At 42.9% G+C, this 17,948-nt stretch overlaps 1 long non-coding RNA gene across 3 annotated transcripts; it reads left to right on the top strand.

Moving 5' to 3' along the window:
* The first annotated feature begins 4,532 nt into the window (after positions 1–4,532).
* On the top strand, positions 4,533–16,397 carry LOC123649225. Of its 3 annotated transcripts, none has more exons than XR_006738923.1 (4): positions 4,533–4,990; positions 13,335–13,740; positions 14,195–14,287; positions 16,360–16,397. It is a non-coding gene; the product is annotated as an uncharacterized LOC123649225 (long non-coding RNA). The 3 variants fall into 3 exon arrangements; XR_006738924.1 differs by lacking the exon at positions 16,360–16,397 and adding an exon at positions 15,065–15,075; XR_006738922.1 differs by lacking the exon at positions 16,360–16,397 and having other exon boundaries at positions 14,195–14,539.
* The last annotated feature ends 1,551 nt before the right edge of the window (positions 16,398–17,948 follow it).

Here is a 17,948-nt window from a genome sequence, read left to right as displayed (position 1 = left end):
AACTCAAGGTGGATCAAAGACTTAAATGTAAGACCTGAAACCATAAAAATTATGGAAGAAAATGTAGGAAAAACTCTTTTAGACATTGGCCCAGGCAAAGAATTTATGAGTAAGATGCTAAAAAGCCAATACAACAACAACAAAAATAAATAAATGGGACTTTATTAAACTAAAAGTTTTTGCACAGCAAAGGAAATAATCAACAGAGTAAACAGACAACCTACAGAATGAGAGAAAATATTTGCAAACTATACATCCAACAAAGGACTAATATCCAGAATCTACAAAGAAATCAAATATGTCAGCAAGAAAAAAAATGAAATAACCCCATCAAAAAGTGGGCAAAAGACATGAATAGACTCTTCTCAAAAGAAGATAGACAAATGGCCAAAAAACACGTGAAAAAATGCTCAACTTCATTAATTGTCAGGAAAATGCAAATTAAAACAACAATGAAATACCACCTTACCCGTATCAGAAGTGCCATTAATAAAAAGTCAAAAAATAATAAATGTTATCATGGTTGTGGTGAAAAGGAAACACTTACACACTGTTGGTGAGAATGTAAAGTTGTACAACCACTATGGAAAACAGTATGGAAATTTCTCAAAGAAGTAAAAGTAGACCTACTATTTGATCCAGCAATTCCACTACTTGGGTATCTACCCAAAGGAAAAGAAGCCATTTTATAAAAAATACACCTGTGCCCAAATGTTTACTGTACCCCAATTCACAACAGGAGAGATATGGATCACCCTAAGTGCCCATCAACTGATGAGTGGGTAAAGAAAATACGGTATGTGTGTGTGTATATGTATATATATATATACACACACACATATACACACACACACACACCATGGAGTACTACTCAGCCATAAAAAGGAATGAAATAATGTCTTTTTCAGCAGCTTGGATGGGACTGGAGACCATCATCCTAAGTGAAGTATCTCAGGAATGGAAAAACAGATACCACATGTTCTCACTTCTAAGTGGAAGCTAAACAAAAGATATATATGACTATAAAGAGCAGTAAAGGACATTGGAAACTAAGATAGAGGAAGGGTGGGAGGAAGCGAGGGATAAAAGTCTACCTACTGAATACAATGTACACTATTCTGGTGACAGGTACACTGAAAGCCCTGACTTCAGCATGATACAATTCACCCACATAACAAAAAACATTGTCCCCACCAAATTTTTTGAAATAATAAAAAAAAAAAATGGAGATAAGAAAGAACTCAAGGACAAGCTTTACCATTACCTCTATCAAACTCAGAAAAATAAAAAACAAAAAACAGAATTCCATCACATACTAACTATGCAGCCTTGGCAATGTGAAGCAACAAGTGTCTACCTGTCAGGGTTATTATAAAGACTAGCGCCACCAGCATAGGGCCTGGTGCCTATGAGATACTCACTAAGTGACCGCCATTGGTGTTACATTGAGCCTGGCTGTGGCAGGAGTGCACAGAGCCCTCTGGGCAGGTCATGGTTCAAAGGAGAGGCCATGTGTCAAACACACGGCATTGTGCCTCACCTTAGGAAGAATCCAGTGCTTCTAGAAATCAGAATAGAGGTCGGCTCTCAGGATGGAGTGGGTCATGGACTGGGAAGATGCATGAGAGGAAATTCTTGGTGATGGAATGTTCTGGATCATGACCTGGTGTGGGAAAAATCATGGAGCTGTGCACTTGAGATTAGTGCCCTTTACATAGGTATTGTATGTATGTTACACCCCCATTTTAAAAAAAGAAACTTAACCTCCTTTTTCTCCCCTGTTGGACAAAGATCTCCATCAGCTTGGGCACCATGACTTTATCCCAGGAACGGAAGAGTGGCGTCAGAACAGAGGGGATTATACTGCCAGCTCAGACCCTGGGATGGTCTTCCCTTCCTGAGCCGATGGAAACCGCGTCCAGGGCTAACAAAATCACGGCACCACGCATGGAGGGCAGAGTATAAGCCTTTTGCTTTCCAATAGGTTGTAAAAGGAACAAGTTAAGAAAAGGCGTTAGTTTCACATTCATAAGGCTCCATGCTGGGTTTGCCAGTGAAAGAAAACCCAATTGCTCAGCCAGACTGAAAAATATTATTTGGTCCCTGAGTAAAAACAGATGCTGTTTCCTGTTACAGAAATGAGCTATAGCTCTTCCAGCACACACCAGCAGCCTGTGCGTTCATTTCCCCTCCAGGATCAGATCTGCAAGGCAAAAGCAAATGGAAAGAATTCCAGCTTCGTCATCTTCTCCATCATTTGCCTCGTGAGAAGTGGGCAGGGAAGATTTTTTTCCCTGCTGAGCTATATTTCATTATTGTTTCCCCTCCCTTCACCATTGCAGTGGGAAATACAATGACTGTGCCTTCTCAGATCCTCTGTGGTACGTTCAGCCGAGGGCTGCAAAGCCCGCAGGCTCTGTTCAGGGAAGGGCTCTCTTTGTCCGTGTGTGGGGGTCTGGGCTGGGGCTGACTGATCGTACCTCAGCTCCCACTGATCTAATTTTTCCAGCTTTGGAAAGTGACATTTGCTTCTTTGCCCAGGGAAACAATAATTGATGCTGGAAATATGGAGGAACATATGCCAACTTAAGACTCAGTCGCCTGAAAACCTTACTGTGGGGCCAGCCCTCGGCTAAAGGGTGAGGCAGACAGAGTTTATCTGGCAGTATTTCAACTGTCCGTTGCCTCTTGGTTCTCTGGAATTGCTGCCCTCCTCCCAGCTCCCGGGGTGCCCCACCCCACCTCACCCCACCTTCAATGCCCACGGGCACACACTCTCTCTTCCATTTCATGGACTCAGTTACACCTTCTAAAGGGTTTTCACCCAGAATTGTACATTTTTGACATCTTAATAAGCTGCCCTGTAATGAACCCCAGGACAATAATAAGATTCTCTCTGTTTTGGCAGCTTGAGCTATGATTTTGCCTTCATTTATGAGGAATTAGACCCAAGGTAACTGTTGGTCTTTTAGAATGTTGCTGAGGATGTGCTATCCCCCAGTTAGCGTCAGGAGGACCTCAGGCACCATGCTTGGCTTTCACATTCTCCAGCGGAGAGTTTACAAGAGATTCATAGGGGCTCTCTGGCAGCTGGGAGAGAGCAAGGTCCTAAAGGAAACCCTCCACAATGGAGGGGCGGTTGAGAGGGGTGCCACACTCCCCAAGCCTGGACGTTCAGACGGAGTGGTGCACTGGCAGTGCAGGGCTCATCCGAGCAGGCTCCAGCTCACGCCAGCGCTCAGCTCAGGAGAACTTGAGTGCTGCTCTGGAGTCACCAGCTACAAAGTGCAGTGTGCAGGACAAGCCTCTGCAGCCTTGCGGTCCAATAGGATGTGCTGCAAGGATGGAACTGCTCTATCTGCTCTGGGCAATGCAGTGGCCCTCACACTTGAGATGCCTGAAATGCCTACTGAGCACCTGAAGCATGGCTTGTGCAAATGCATGATTGAATTTTGATTTTATTTATTTTCCATTAATTTATAGTTACACTTAAATAGCCCCATGTGCCTGATGGTTGTTCTTGGGCACTACAGCTTTGGAGACTGGAAAGAAAATAATCTGGCCTTCTATTTATATTCATTTTCAACCAAAAAATAAAGAAATTAACTTCACCAATAGTAATATTCAGAGTGACACTGGGACCCTTCTGTGTTTTCATCTTGGTGGTCACTGTCCTGAGAAGTCCCCAACCACAGGAGGACAGTGCCACCTTAGTGACTTTTTTCAGGATCCTGTACCTAGCTTGGATGTGTCTGTTTTGCTGGATTTACAAATTATCTGATTGTAACAGAAACTAATCCTTGCAAGGGGAATGCTGACTTAGAAAGAATCACGCACAAAGTTGCAGACTGATGATCTTTATGATAATGCAAACCCATGCAAACAACAAGGAGATGGCAAAGACGGCATTTCTAGTCTTTGCACGAGCTTTCATTGGCAACTCCACAGGTTTAAACAGTGATGACCTGCTCAAATCTGACAAGAAGGCCAGAAAATTCAAAATGATCCTGACTATTTGAATTCTGGATTTACATGCCCAATCGTTAAGAGACCTACACCCTAAGTACATGTTGTGTCTTGAAATATTAGAAATAATAGTATGACAACGAGATAAGAAAGACACTTAAGGACAAACACTTGAAAATGAAGACAAATTTTGACCATTTTAAAGATCCTAAATACAGTACATTATAAAAATGCACTAAATGTGTGATCGATTTCCAGATCCCTCCTTTGAGTTTTCTAACTTAGTAGCAATTTTAGTCAAATACCGTCGAGGAAACACGTCCAACTGTGGTTCAAATAGCTGAAACACAAAGAAAAAATTGTGTGGCAAGTGAAAGTGCCTTCCTCTGTCATACAACACTCTCGGGACACACGGCGAGAACATTGCTGCAGACTGAAGGAAATGGGTTACACACTTGACACCATGTGGGAGATTTGCAACACAGCCGGAGCAAAGTATAGATGTTCCTTTTTTAACTTCTTATTTTAAAATAATTTCAGATTTACAGGAAATTGCAGAGCTAGCACAGAGAGTTCCCTCAGACTCTTCAGCCAGTCCCCCTAACGTGGACACTTACATAACCACAGCACGATTATTTAAGACAGGAGGTTAACACGGACACGATACTGTTAACTAATCTTCAGACTTTGCCAGAATTCCTCCAGTTTCCTACTCGTGGCCTTTTCCTGTGGGATCCCACGTTGTGTTTTGCTGTGGGGCCTCCTCAGACTTCTGCAATCTAGGACAGCCCCTAAGTCTCTGTTCATCTTTCCTGACCGTGGCACTTTGGAGGAGTAGAGAGAGGTTATTGTTTAGGATGTCTCTCACTTTCTCTTTGTCTGACTTTTTTCTCAGGAATAGACTGAGTTGGTGCAACTCTGGCAGGAAGACCATGGAGATGTTGGGTCCTTCTCAGCTCCTCGCACCAGGGTGTCCCTGCGGTCACTACATCTGTAACTGGTGATGCTAACCTTGGTCTCCAGGGTAAGGGCCTGTCTGCCAAGTTTCTCTGTAAAGTTACTGTTTTTCCTGTTGTAATTAATAAGTATCTTGTGGGGAGACACTTTGAGACTGCAAGTATCTTGTTTCTAATCAAGGCATGTGTGTATCCCATGTGTCTTGACTCATGGTATTTGCTGTGCTGTTTCAAATACAAAATTTTAAAAAGATCTATTTCTCCCCTGTGAGCCTAAAGAAAGATGTGTCATAGAACATATGTTCTTAACAGTAAATGGCTTATTTATTAAAATAATAAACTTTTGGATGAAAAAACTGTCAACCTCATGGACTGAAGTTTAAAAAAAGAATGGAGCTGGGGTAAGATTACAGTTAATACAACATATGGGAAACTCATACATCGTATCCTGCATAAAGTTACAACTAGAAGTTGGCCAGGTGCTACAGATCACCAGTATGGTCGTGTTGATTTAAAAATAAAAAGCAGACATTAAAACATAAAATCTTTATGATACTTTCTAATGAAGTGGGGGTGACATGAAAATATTTCGTGCCACACAGAATTATTCTGGTTAAATTGTAGCAAGTTAGTTAAAAGTGTTGCACTTAAAGATGAATTATACAGTTTTCTTTAAAAAGAAAATAGTTGTTCAAAATTTGTGACCTATTGTTGGAAAAACAAATGGCTGTCAGAAACATGCTTCTTCGCAGATACTAAAAAAATCACAATAAACACTGTTCATTTGAATCTTCAAGGTAAAAGTGACTTAAAAAATGAATAAGAAAGTAGTATCTTTGGAAAGAAACTTCAGAGAAACTTTTGAAAGCAGATGGGCTAAAATTTTTATTGTCACCAAAAATAATGTATGTCACCTATTAAAATGCTCCTGTCTGCATACATAAATAGAGACATTATTTTCTATTTTATTTAACAATCTTCCAAAGAATAGTGTGTTGTAATTCCTTTTGTTAAAAAAATACAGTCCTGTGTTGCTTAACAGTGGGGATGCATTCTGAGAAATGTATCTTGAAGCAATTTCCTCACTGTGTGAACATCGTAGAGTGCACTTGCACAAGCCTGGATGGTACAGCCTACTGCATACCCAGGCTGTGTGGTGTGGCCTACTGCTCCTAGGCTACACACCTGCACAGCTTATTACCGTACTGAATACTGTAGACAGCTATAACACAGTGGGAAGTGTTTGTGTATCTAAACATAGAAAAGTGCAGTGAAAATACTGTATTATAATCTTATGGGACCACTGTTGTATATGTGGTCTATCGTTGACTGAAACATCATTATGTGGTGCATGACTGTATTAAAACGTAAAGCTTTCTGATTAATTTGCAAGAACAGCTAATTGGCATCAGGGAAGATGGAAATTTACTAGCTGAGTTTCAACAAAAAATGTTTACATAATTGGAAGATGAGATTGAAATAGGAATAATAGGTTTCAGTAAGTCACCTATTCGTTACTAACTGGGTCTGTGTTTCTTTGAGAAATACTTCTTTTCATAAGTTTGACAGCCATTAAAATCAAGTACCTAAATTAACTGAACTTAGATCTTCAAATGCTATATTAGAAAACATTAAATTAAGATGCTCAAAAATAATGAGCTATGTTCAATCACATTACACTCCACTAAAAATATTATAAGCAATAGTACTATTTTAGTGAGCACAAGACGATTTTTTGGTATGATGATTAAATAAAATAACAAAATTATTTGAGTAATATTTAATTTTTAAATCATACTTTAATCATTTTATTTTTGTATATGTTTTATAATATGCATAATATGTTAGCATGTTAGTACATACATAGAGAGTTTATAAACATATTTACACATTGGGTTTGCTCAAATATTTTCACTGATAGGGATATAAGCTCAAAAATGTTTATAGACCACTGCATTGAAGGTGGTAAGCCAAAAACTATCTGACTATATTGCAGAGTGAATTTTTTATGTGTATTGTCTCATTTAATTCTTGCAACAGTGAGAGGCAGGTATTATTTGTGAGGCAATAGTTGTGCCTAGTTTTGAGTTCAGGAAACCTGAGACTGAGAGAAGTTGAGAAATATACTTGTGGTTTAAAAGCAGTAGGGGGTTGCCAGCACTGGAAACCAGACTTGGGACTCTTCCCCCTACATCCTTCTGACTCAGGATGGAAACTATCCTTAGGGCTTCACTGACATTCTACAACGGACTTTCCCCCTCAACATGGAGGTGGAAACTGTAAAATCATCATTAATGCTTAAAGGAATATTTGTTAATGCCTTCATGTGCTGAGTGTCCCATAGATAGAAGTTGAACTTGGGATTTGCATAAGCATAGCTCGTAAATGTACATCAACCCATAAACGGTGTACAAACAACCTTACTGTGAGCTTTCCCTAGAGAAGCAAGACCATTCTTATTTGTATGTGGAGTAGTTCATTATTAATTTTAATTATGGCTTGCATTTGCAGAGCACCTTCACATATGTTAGTTCATCCCACTATCACAAGAACCATTAGAGTCACTTACCTTCATTTTACAGAGGAGGAAACCCAGGCACCCCCGGAACCAGGCCACCCATAGAGCTCTCTGCCTCGGAATCCCAGCTCTGCCCACTGGCGCCTGTGCTTCTCCTAACCCAGGCATAGCAGAATCCCTTAATTACTTCTCCTGCGAGTCTGCAAGGCAACTTTAGAGAATCTCCTCTTGAATGTAGTAAATTTGATCCCAGAGTACTCTCAGCATGCAAGTGTACTTTGGAAGAGACAGTGGCTATTATCACCCATTTATACCCTAAGTGTTATTTAACCTATTAGGTTGCTTTCCAAACGGGCAAATGAATGAAATGTTGTGCCAGAGAAAATGGGACATGAGCTATGCCTGTTTCCTGTGGGCAGAGAGGGGAAGGGGGCCTGGACTGGGGCTGCTGTGGGGATATGTAGGGTGCAGCAGGGGTTAAGATTCAAAAGTTACTGTTGGTATTTATGCCAACCAAATGAGGGAGGAAAAGAGGAGATTCCTAGCCTGTATTTCACAGATGAATTAACTGAGGCATAGAAGGGAAGGGATATGACTTTCTCAAGGTCACACAACTCCCAAGCAGTCCCTCTGAAACACATGCTGAGTCTACTTTTTCTTTTTTATTACTGTTGCTAATACTTCATTCTAGTGGTTCTTTCCAGGGGTGGTTCTGCCTCCTAGAAGCCATTTGGGTCTATGTGAGGACGTTCTTGGCTGCCTCAGTGATTGCAGCACTGGTGTCTAGAGGCAGGGGCGAGGGACGAGAACGTTCTGGGTAGTGCAGGACATCCCCACCCAGGAAGGATTGTCTTGTGCCTGGCTAGCGTTCCAGTGACCCGCTGGACATTCACGCAGAACAGCTTTGCCATGTGTTCGCGATTATCTGGGCCTAGTGCATGGGGCTGCAGTCAAAGTCCAGAGACAATGTGGGGTGCTCAGGTCACCCCTGCTCCACATTTCATAGCTGGGGTCCAGACCCTCCCTGTGAAAAGGTGCCAGGGCCCCAACTTCCCAGGGGAAATGAATGGAGCTCTCTCTCCAGATTCTCAGGGGTGCCTTTGTACTGCCTCTGCTTTGGAAGGGTTTGTTTTTTATCTCTCTGCCTATATGCGAATGCACTTATTAAAAAGCCGTCATGGTTCTCTGGAAGTTTTGTGATCAGATAGACCTGGCTCAAATCTTGGTTCTCCCATGTTCTCGGGCAAGTCACCAAACTTCTCTGGACCTTGGTTTCTTTATTCATAAAATGGAGTGAAATACCTGTTTCATTTGGCCATTCAGAAAGTTAAATGAGGCGTGTGTGTGACAGCACGTGGGCCCATTTCCATTCTATTCCGTGCCCTTTCTTTCCTTCCTTTTTCCTTCTTTCTGATGAAGGAGAATTGCAGTTTACTTCCTGTAACTTAACCCATATTTCAACAGGAAGAGCATATTTAGCATTGAGAATACCTTTCTGCAACTGTCCTAGATGAAAGTAAATACAAATGAATAAACGAGTGCCCACCATTCTGAGCATCTCGGGGGGTGGACAGCTTTGAGATTCTAATATAAGCGCAGACATACCTGCCCAGGCACACAAGGAAGGCAAGTGTCTATCTGCCACCCTATCCAGACCTGGGAAGGCTGCCCCAGAACTGGAGGGGAACCTGGCACCCAGGGCCCAGACAGAAGAGGGTTTGGATGCCTGGTGTGAACGTGAAGCTTGGAGAGACAGACTGCAGCCCAGCACCTTGCCCAGAAGGCTGAGGGCTTTTCAACGCCATCTGCAAACCCATGCTTGGCTGGCCCCATCCTCCTGCCACTCCTCTGCTCCTGAAGTCTCTCCTGAAGCTGCAAACTCAGCCAAAGGGGATGACGGTGCCAGGGACGCCTGTTTGAGTTAAGGATGTTGGATTCAAGGATGTGGGAGCAGCTGTCACCTCTCTTGGCAGTTCTGTCACTAAAAGACCTCATTGACTCAAGCATTTGAAGATGACTAAATGGAATTATTAACTTCGGGGATTTCCAGTTTGGTCTGTTAGACCACGACCAAAGAAAGTCATGCCAATGAAAAGCCACATGCCTGGGATTTTATCACCTAAAAAAATGACTTTTAGGCAGAAGTCATGATGTGCTTTTCAAGAAATGGTTGTGTGATGTTGTCCAAGCAGCAGGGTATTTGTTAAGTGAACATTGGATGGCAGTGGCTTGGCATAGGTCCTGATGCAGAAACAAAAGGAAACATGCCATAAAATTAACAAAGCATTGGTATAGCCCAAAAAGTACCTGATTCTCCGATTGGAAGTAACCCTAAGGTGTGGTCAAGAATCTATATTGATTTTTCAAGATCTCTCCAGTGGAAGAACTTGAGGGCTGTGGTAAACTTTGAGCTTTGACTCTGAGTAGAATGACTCAGAGTCCTTGTTCCTCTTCCATCTCGCACCTTGCTATCATCGAGGCCGGTCTCGTTAAGAAACTCAGCAAACCCCAGGCAGCATAAATACAAAGAACTCATGCCCAGGCATGTCACAGTCAAGCTGCCCAAACCAAATCCTGTAGTAGGGTGGGCAGGGCACTTGGTGTGCCAGAGGGGCTTGGTCTCCCTGAGGGATCCCTGGGGGTCCTGTGGTTTGTGTGGGGCTTTCGGAATATGAAAGTCAGCAAAGCGCTGCCTTGTCCATGATGTGATCATTTCTTGTTTATTTGTTCCTGCCCCTCTACACAGGCGGCATTAGAGCCCCAGAAGGGCAACTTGTTTTAATTAGAATTTCATGCAACTGGGAGAATTTAATGAGGTGGCCAGGACCTCATATATTATATGTATAATTAATATACAAAAATGAATAACTTTCATTTATACCAACTACAAACAGGAGATCTGGTGTCATAAATGGCACCATCTGCAATAACAATAACTACTACTACTGCTACTGCAAAATGCTGCAGGATGTAGAAGAACAAACATGGAAACCGCAGAATGTTCATGGGTAGGAATCCGCCTCATCCTGAAGATACCGATTCTGTCATTAAGTTACAAATTAAACTTGATCTCATTTAAAACACCAGCAGTATTAGGGATTTTTAAAAAATGAGACAAATAAATTATAAAGCTTTAAGATCCATACATATGAAATTTACACACACTGTCTCTGGAAAGACGCAGGAGACACTGGTGACACTGGCTGCTTCCTGGGCAGGAAATGGGGGGCGGAGTAGGGGGTAGAGATGGGAGGTTTATTTCATTCTGATATTTTTTCGTTTGGAACTATATGAACATGTAATTTTTGAAAACAAGAAAATCATTTAAAATAGTAATACTGACAGACATTAAACAATCAAGAAAACCCAGGAAAACAAAAACAATGGAGTTTCCCACATAGTAAGGCATACTATAATGGGGTATTAGTTCATGAATAGATGTATGGAACCATCTAGGAAGTCCAGAAAACAGATACAATGTTATTACATAATACTGTGATGTTTTAAATCAGGGATAAGTGTTGGATTTCAGCTAATCACATTTACCAAAGTAAATTCTGTAGGGATGAAAAATTGAAACATGAAAAATGAAACCTTGAAAGTAATAGGACAAAAATGGGAGAATTATCAAATAACCTCTGATTTGGGAAGACTTTTAAATTCTGACACAAAATCTGTAAGCCAGAAAACATTGATAAATTTGACCCAATTCTGCCTCCAACCTAAGATATTATTGGATGGCAAACATCACCATAAACAAAATCAAATGACAATCAATAAGTTAATAAAACACATGTACCTCAAATCAGAGAAAAATGTATCAGAGAAAAATGTAAAATATCTAATAATAATTCCTAAAAATCAATATTAAAAAAGGCCAAGAACTTTATAGAAAGGTGGGGAAAGTATATGAAGAGAAAAACATATATTATTATAACCAGATCCTTGGTGCTCAAACTCACTCATAATAAGAATGCAAAATAAAAAAACAGTGAGATACCATTTCTTTTGTTTATCAGATTGTCAAGGATTATTACAAAGAAAGTTTGTTATCACATTGTTTTTGTAAAGGTGGGAGGAAACGGGCACTTTATACTTGGCTGCTGGGAATGTAAATAAATAAAAGCTCTATGGAGGGTCATTTGATGATAGTTAACAAAATTTAATATGCTTGAAGCCTTCAATCCAGCAATTCTTGGTATTTATTTGATGGATATACTCCTACATGTGCAAAGCAACTCCAGTGCAACTCTGTTGCGTTGAGTCCAAGGTTGTTAGTAAAAGCAAAATAATGGAAACAATTTAACATCTATTAGTGGGGCTGGTTAAACAAATATTGGTACAACTTCACAATAAAATACTATAAAACCATTTCCGAGAAGGAGAATGCTCTATGTGTGCTGAAATGGAAACAATTTCCAATATATAAAGTAAAAAATTAAAAGCAACAAAAAGCAACGTGAACTATGTTTAGTATACTCTCATTTGTGTAAAATGTATTGTATAAGAGTTTATGTATATGTATGTGTATGTATATGACATACATTTTACACAGATAGTGCATAACATGATACTTGCACTGTCGAGAAACTGGTCAGAGTGCTTGAGAAGAAATGAGTGCCCAAGGAATGGAGGTGGGTGCCAGAGCGTATAAATATGCTCTGGCAAAAAACTAAAATAATTTGAAATTTTAAAATTTATTCTTTCAGCAGCTTTTACTTAGTAGCTCCATTGCCGAGCCTGTGTGAGATGAAGGGATAAAACAGTGAGCAAGACAGACCTGGTTTAAGCAAAACTAAGACTGAGAGACCAAACCAAGAACGAAGCCTGGGCGGGACAGTGTCTCCCCCCAGCTGGGTGCTGGAGCCCGCACAGCATCGTGGCTCTGGGGCCGAGGTTCTGGAGAGGGGACTGGAGGACACTAAGAGCCCCAAGCCCGTGAACTGTCCTGGTCTGTTTCAGGAAAGCAACAGCTCTGAGGCTTGGTAGTGGATTCTGTGCTGCCTGCTGGGCGGCAGGGGGCTGCTGAGGGCCTCTTGGTCCCTGCGGTCCTCACTCGGGGATTGTGGCGTCCACACCACCCTGCTGCCAGCACCCAGGGCCAGGCATGCGCTGCCATCGCATCTCAGTCCTCAGAGAGCTTAGACTCTGGGATCTGGTGAAAGAGAAGAGCATGTTTTTAACAGCATGGAAAGGACAACAGGTAGCCCCGGCTGAAGGTGTCAGTGCTTTCTTGATGTCCTTGATGACTGGAGTTTCTCTGGAGCAACACAACGGGGCTGGGGAGAAGGTTGTGCTGACCACTAGAATATTCTGCTCAGCAGAAAGGCTTTCCTTGCATGCATCGACTGCTTACTTGCAAAGAAGGGAACAAAGTGTCCTAACAACACATAATTTCATCTGGCTCTGGGGCCTTGGGGCCACCATTAGAAACCAGTTATCGTTCTGTGAACGTGGTGATAAAGTCCAGGTAGCCGAAAGACTAAGTAAGGAAACACTGGCCGGGAAATGGGGGTCTCCCTGCCACAGGGTTCCCCACTGACACCTCCGGGAGTGGCCTTGTGCCTGGCCTCCCTTGGCTGACAGTAACGGAGGGACAGATTCCTGACACTGCCAGAATGATCAGCACCCCCCAAGGTAAGCCAGCTTCGGTTCATTTGTTTTAAAAGTGCTGAATCTCAGCTTCTGGCATTAAACTTATGTGGGTGGGCCGTGGTTCCTGAGCCCTGGTCTCAAGCAGAGGGAAGAAGTCCTCACCCTGGCGCTGGCCTTGGTGCCTGGACAGCTCTCACGCGCACGGTTCGGTGCCCGCTCCCTAAGGAACTCGAACCTCTTTTGACTCTCTCTCTTTGAGTCTCCAGTGTGCAATATTGTTCATGACGTTCCCCTCACAGATGTCGATGAGCTGAGTCTGTGCACCGTCTCTGCCTGCCTTGCAGCTTTGGCAACAACACGCGCATAAGCGGCTGTGACGGTTCCTTTTGTGTGTCAACTTGGCTGGGCCCAGTTGTATCATCAAACATTATTCTGGGTGCTTCTGTGAGGACCTTTTTGGGTAAGATTGATCTGTGGACTTGGAGTTAAGCAGACTGCCCACCCTAGTGTGGTGGGCCTCAGCCAATCAGGCGAAGGAATGGCACAAAGACTGACCTCCCACAAGCAAGAGGGGACCCTGCAGCAGACGCTTTCAGACACAGACCGCAACCTCGGCTCTGCCCCACGTCCGCAGCCTGCTGGCCCGCCCTGCAGAGTGTGAATTTGCCTCCGTAATCGCCTGACCCAGTTCCTCAAAAGAAATCTGTATGTATTAATATATACACACCTACCCTATTGGGTCTGTTTTTTTGTTTGTGTGTTTGTTTTTGGAGAACCTGACCAGTGCGTGGCGGATACTCACTGGGCTCTCTGACAGTATCACAGCAAGAGGCAGTTTTATTAGTTTTCCTTCCAAATATTCAATGTGTACGTATGCTCAAAACCCTTAATTCACATCTCTGCATCATTCTAATTGAGGATGGGGTAAGGTTTACAGGGAAAAATCCACGTAGACTGTAATTTTGAGAAGGACTTCGTGTCTGAGGAGGGATTTCTGTGTGGTGAAATTTACCCAGTTGCTGTTCACTTCTGAAAGTTTCTTCTCTGCCAGATGCTCCTACTGTTCTGACCGTTCTGGTCTCTGTTTTCTTAATTTCTCCCTCTCCTGTTTTCCCAACCTCAAACCTCTTATCATCTCCATCTTTTCTTCTTTAATCAGGTGGCCTTTACAAAGCTCTTGGGCTCCTCGCACATCACAGTCCCCCAGCCCCCAGCCCCAGGGCAAGGAAGCCTCCAGAGGTTTGTGACACAGGTAATTCTCTCACAAGCAGATGTATTTTTGTAACATTATTCAATACGCCTCGTCCTGGGGGGCACTGTCCATCGATTCTTGTTGGGAAGACTTTAGTTTCAAAACTATTGTAAAGGAAAAAGGACTAGTCAATTTCATTGCTTTGTGACACTTCTGTGTCCTTGCGGGTAAAAAGGGAGGAAGGGGCTTTGTTCCCGTGTACCCTGTGCCCTTTCCCTGTAGTCACAAATGTGTAAATGGATCAGTTTTTACTTATCTAAGGAACAAATATTGCTCTGGGAAATGACTAAATAGCGTTCCAGAAACAACTGGCTACGGATCCTCTGGGCAAGCAGGACATCTTCCTAGTCATCTAAGGTAGCGCCTGAAATGCGGCTCTCACGGGGGGACAGGGAATGACACACAAACAAGATCAACACATGCTGGGACATCTCCAGCATCGAGTTACACACAACATGTGGTGGGCTCGCTCCCCTCGGGGCAGAGCGTGGCCGTGCAGACAGCCCCAGAGCACAACTGTGGGAGCCCCTGCCGCGTCACTCACTCCGAAGCAGGCTCTGAGGCCAGTCTGTGCTGCCACCTCCTGCTCCGGGCCTTGATCAAACCTCTCTGCCACCTCATTTATCTCATCTGCAAAATGGGAATAAAAACCCACTGGAAAGGCAGAGAGCAAAGCCAGTTGTCACCTGGGGCAAACCTGTGTGGGTCACACGGGTCTCCGCCTAGGGACATTGCTTTGATGGGATGGTGTCATCACATTCTGGGGTTGCGCCTCAGTCTTGCAGGCTCAGACATCAGTAGCTGGTGCAGAGGATCGCTCAGGCACCGAGGAACTGTTACTGAGTGAGCTCACAGGAATCTGAGGTAAACGTGCTAATTTACAGCAAGAACTGTAACCAGGTGCACACGATAGAAGTGGTTGGGAACATATATCCCCCCTTAAAGGCACACCCACACGTGGCGCCAAACGCCTGTTGGAGTGGGTGAGAGTGGATGGGAGTGGGTGGATGCAGCTGGCTGGAAGACGGGCCGAGGTGGGACCGAGGTGATGGCGGTGGACCGGCTGTGAGAGGGACACTTCCACTCTCCCTCTCCCCAACTCCTGTGGCCCGCACGGGTTTGGATGCCCCTGGGGACCACAGCCACTACTAGGATGCATCAAGGCAAGTGAGACCACGGACTTGGAAATGACATGAATGACAACCAGCAACACCAACCTGGAAAGCCCTCCATGATACCAAGTAATCTCCGTAAAAGTAGCTACAACGGTCTTCATCTACTTCTCCTCTTCTTGTAAACCAAGTGTTTCCTCAAGGATCAACGTTAAAGAAAAGTAATACATGTTTCTTATGCAATGCTGTTATCTTTCCTCTCCTGTTGTGAAATAAATTATGCATATAAAAATATATAAAATTTACATATACTGTTTAAAGAAAAAGAATAAAAGCAAACACCTGCATGTCTAGCACCCAGGTGACGACCTACCTGTTGACACCTGCATCCTGCCCCTCCCCAGGAAGGCATCGCCCTGCAGTGTGCGACAATCATTCCCGAGCTTGTCCTCAGACTGTTAGCACCTGTGTGCGTTGGTACAGAAAGGTCCTGCTTGGCTTTGCTGCTCTGGAATCTTATACAAATGGAATTCTATGTTATGTATTCTGTGACTTGTTTCTCTTTGCTCAAGATATAGTATGTTAATTTGCATAGTTTAGTTTGTTCTTTATCACTACTGTATGGTATTCTCTTATAGAATATATCACGACGTATCCAATTTACTACTGATGAATGTTTGTGTTGCTTACAGTTTTTTACTATTACCAACAATGCTGGTATGAACATATTTTTAAAAGTTCCTGCTACACAGGGCTGGATTTTCTCTGGGTGTATAATAAAGACGAAATTTTCCAGACTGCAGGCTGCACATGCTCATGTGTGTGCCCTGTTCATTCCAAAGTGGTCCTATGAATTTCCACCCTCCCAAGAATTGAACATGAGCCACTTTTTTGCTATAACCATTTTCCTGCCAGCATTTGGTATCTCCTGATTTAATTATTTACTTATTTATTTTTTAGAGATCGAGTCTCACTCTGTGCCCCAGGCTGAGTGCAGTGGCACAATCACAGCCCACTGCAGCCTCGAACTCCTGACCCCAAGGGATCCTTCCACCTTAGTCTCCCAAAGTGCTGGGATGACAGGTGTGAACCACTGTTCCCAGCCTCTTCTGATTTTTAAGTATGAAATGTAGCTTATTTGGTTTGAAATTTCCCTGATTACTAATAAAGTTGAGACTTTCACTTACGTTTATGGGCGATTTGTGTTTCTTTTTCTGTGAATTGTCAGATGTGCTTTTCTATTAGATTATTTGTTTTTTTCGAGTACTCCACACATTCTAGGTGTTAATATTTTGTTAGTTACACATGCTCAAGCATCCGTGCCTACTTCTGGCTTGTCTTTATAATCTCTTGATGGGATGGCATCTTGTGATGAATAGAAGTTCTTAATTTTAACATAGTTTAGCATATCAATTTTCTTCATGATTGTGTGTATGTGTGTGTCTTAAGAGCCATCCCTACTCAGAGGCTATAAAGATAGTCTCTATATCATCTTGTAAGACTTTTATGGTGGTTTTTTCACATTTAAGTCTTTAATCCACATGCAATTGATTTTTTAAAATATGGTATGAAATGGGGATCTAATATCATTTTCCTCCGTGTTTAGTGCATTCCCGCAGTAGTGTTCATTAAATAGTGTTTATTTACTATCTACTACATACATTTACTATTTATTAGATAGCACACGTCTGCTCTGACGTAACTCTGGTCTCCAGGTGAGAGTGGGCTTGGATACAGCTCTCTGTTTTCATCGTGTGCAGATACGTCCAGAGTCATGTCCCAGCCACCGGTTCTAAATGCTCAGCTTCGGCAGGCATTGTGCTCTTTGGGGGGGCATGCCCCCGACCACATTCTTCCTTAGGAACAAGGGTTTGGCTATACTCGGCCCTTCATTTTTTCCATATAAATTTGAGAATCAGCTTTTTAAAGGGAAACAGGAGAAATCACTAAACTGCCACCTCAAATGCCACCATCAGAGATAAGTACTGCTAACATTTTAATGTATCTTTTTATTTATATATGTAGTTTGTTACATGTAAAGTCCTTATTGAATAAATACATGCACACACAGTGTGTGTGGTATACACATGCCCTTACATGTGCCACATGTGCTCACAGCGCTAAGAGCTCCATTTTTTCACCTCTGGACTCAGGATGCCCGGGTCCCCTTACTCTGGGCAGGCGGAAGTCTTGCCTGGCTGCTGTTTCCTCCTCTGCATAGAAGCTTGCGGGACAGAAGCTGCTGTGGAGACAGTAATGGGGACCCTCCCAAAGCCACCTGACCCAGGCTCCTGCGCCCTGGGAGCAGGGGTGTCTCGAGGAGCCTGCCCTGTGTGTCCTGCCCGGAGCAGTGACTGGGAAATGTGACAGAATCATAACCAAGTGTTTCTGCCGCATTTTCCTAAGTGTGCAAAGGAGTGATAATTGAAAGAAATCTATGTCTAAATAAGTCAAAAATAGCTCTTTTGACAAGAACACGTTTTCTAACTTAATTGGGCACAATTTTTTTCTCTCTTAGCTGAATATAAATTAAGAATGCGAAGCGCCGT

Source organism: Lemur catta, chromosome 13 (genome assembly GCF_020740605.2).
Source record: "Lemur catta isolate mLemCat1 chromosome 13, mLemCat1.pri, whole genome shotgun sequence".
NCBI classification, from domain to species: domain Eukaryota; kingdom Metazoa; phylum Chordata; class Mammalia; order Primates; family Lemuridae; genus Lemur; species Lemur catta.
Note: the sequence above shows the minus strand (reverse complement) of the source record. Positions and strands in the feature narration are given on the sequence as shown.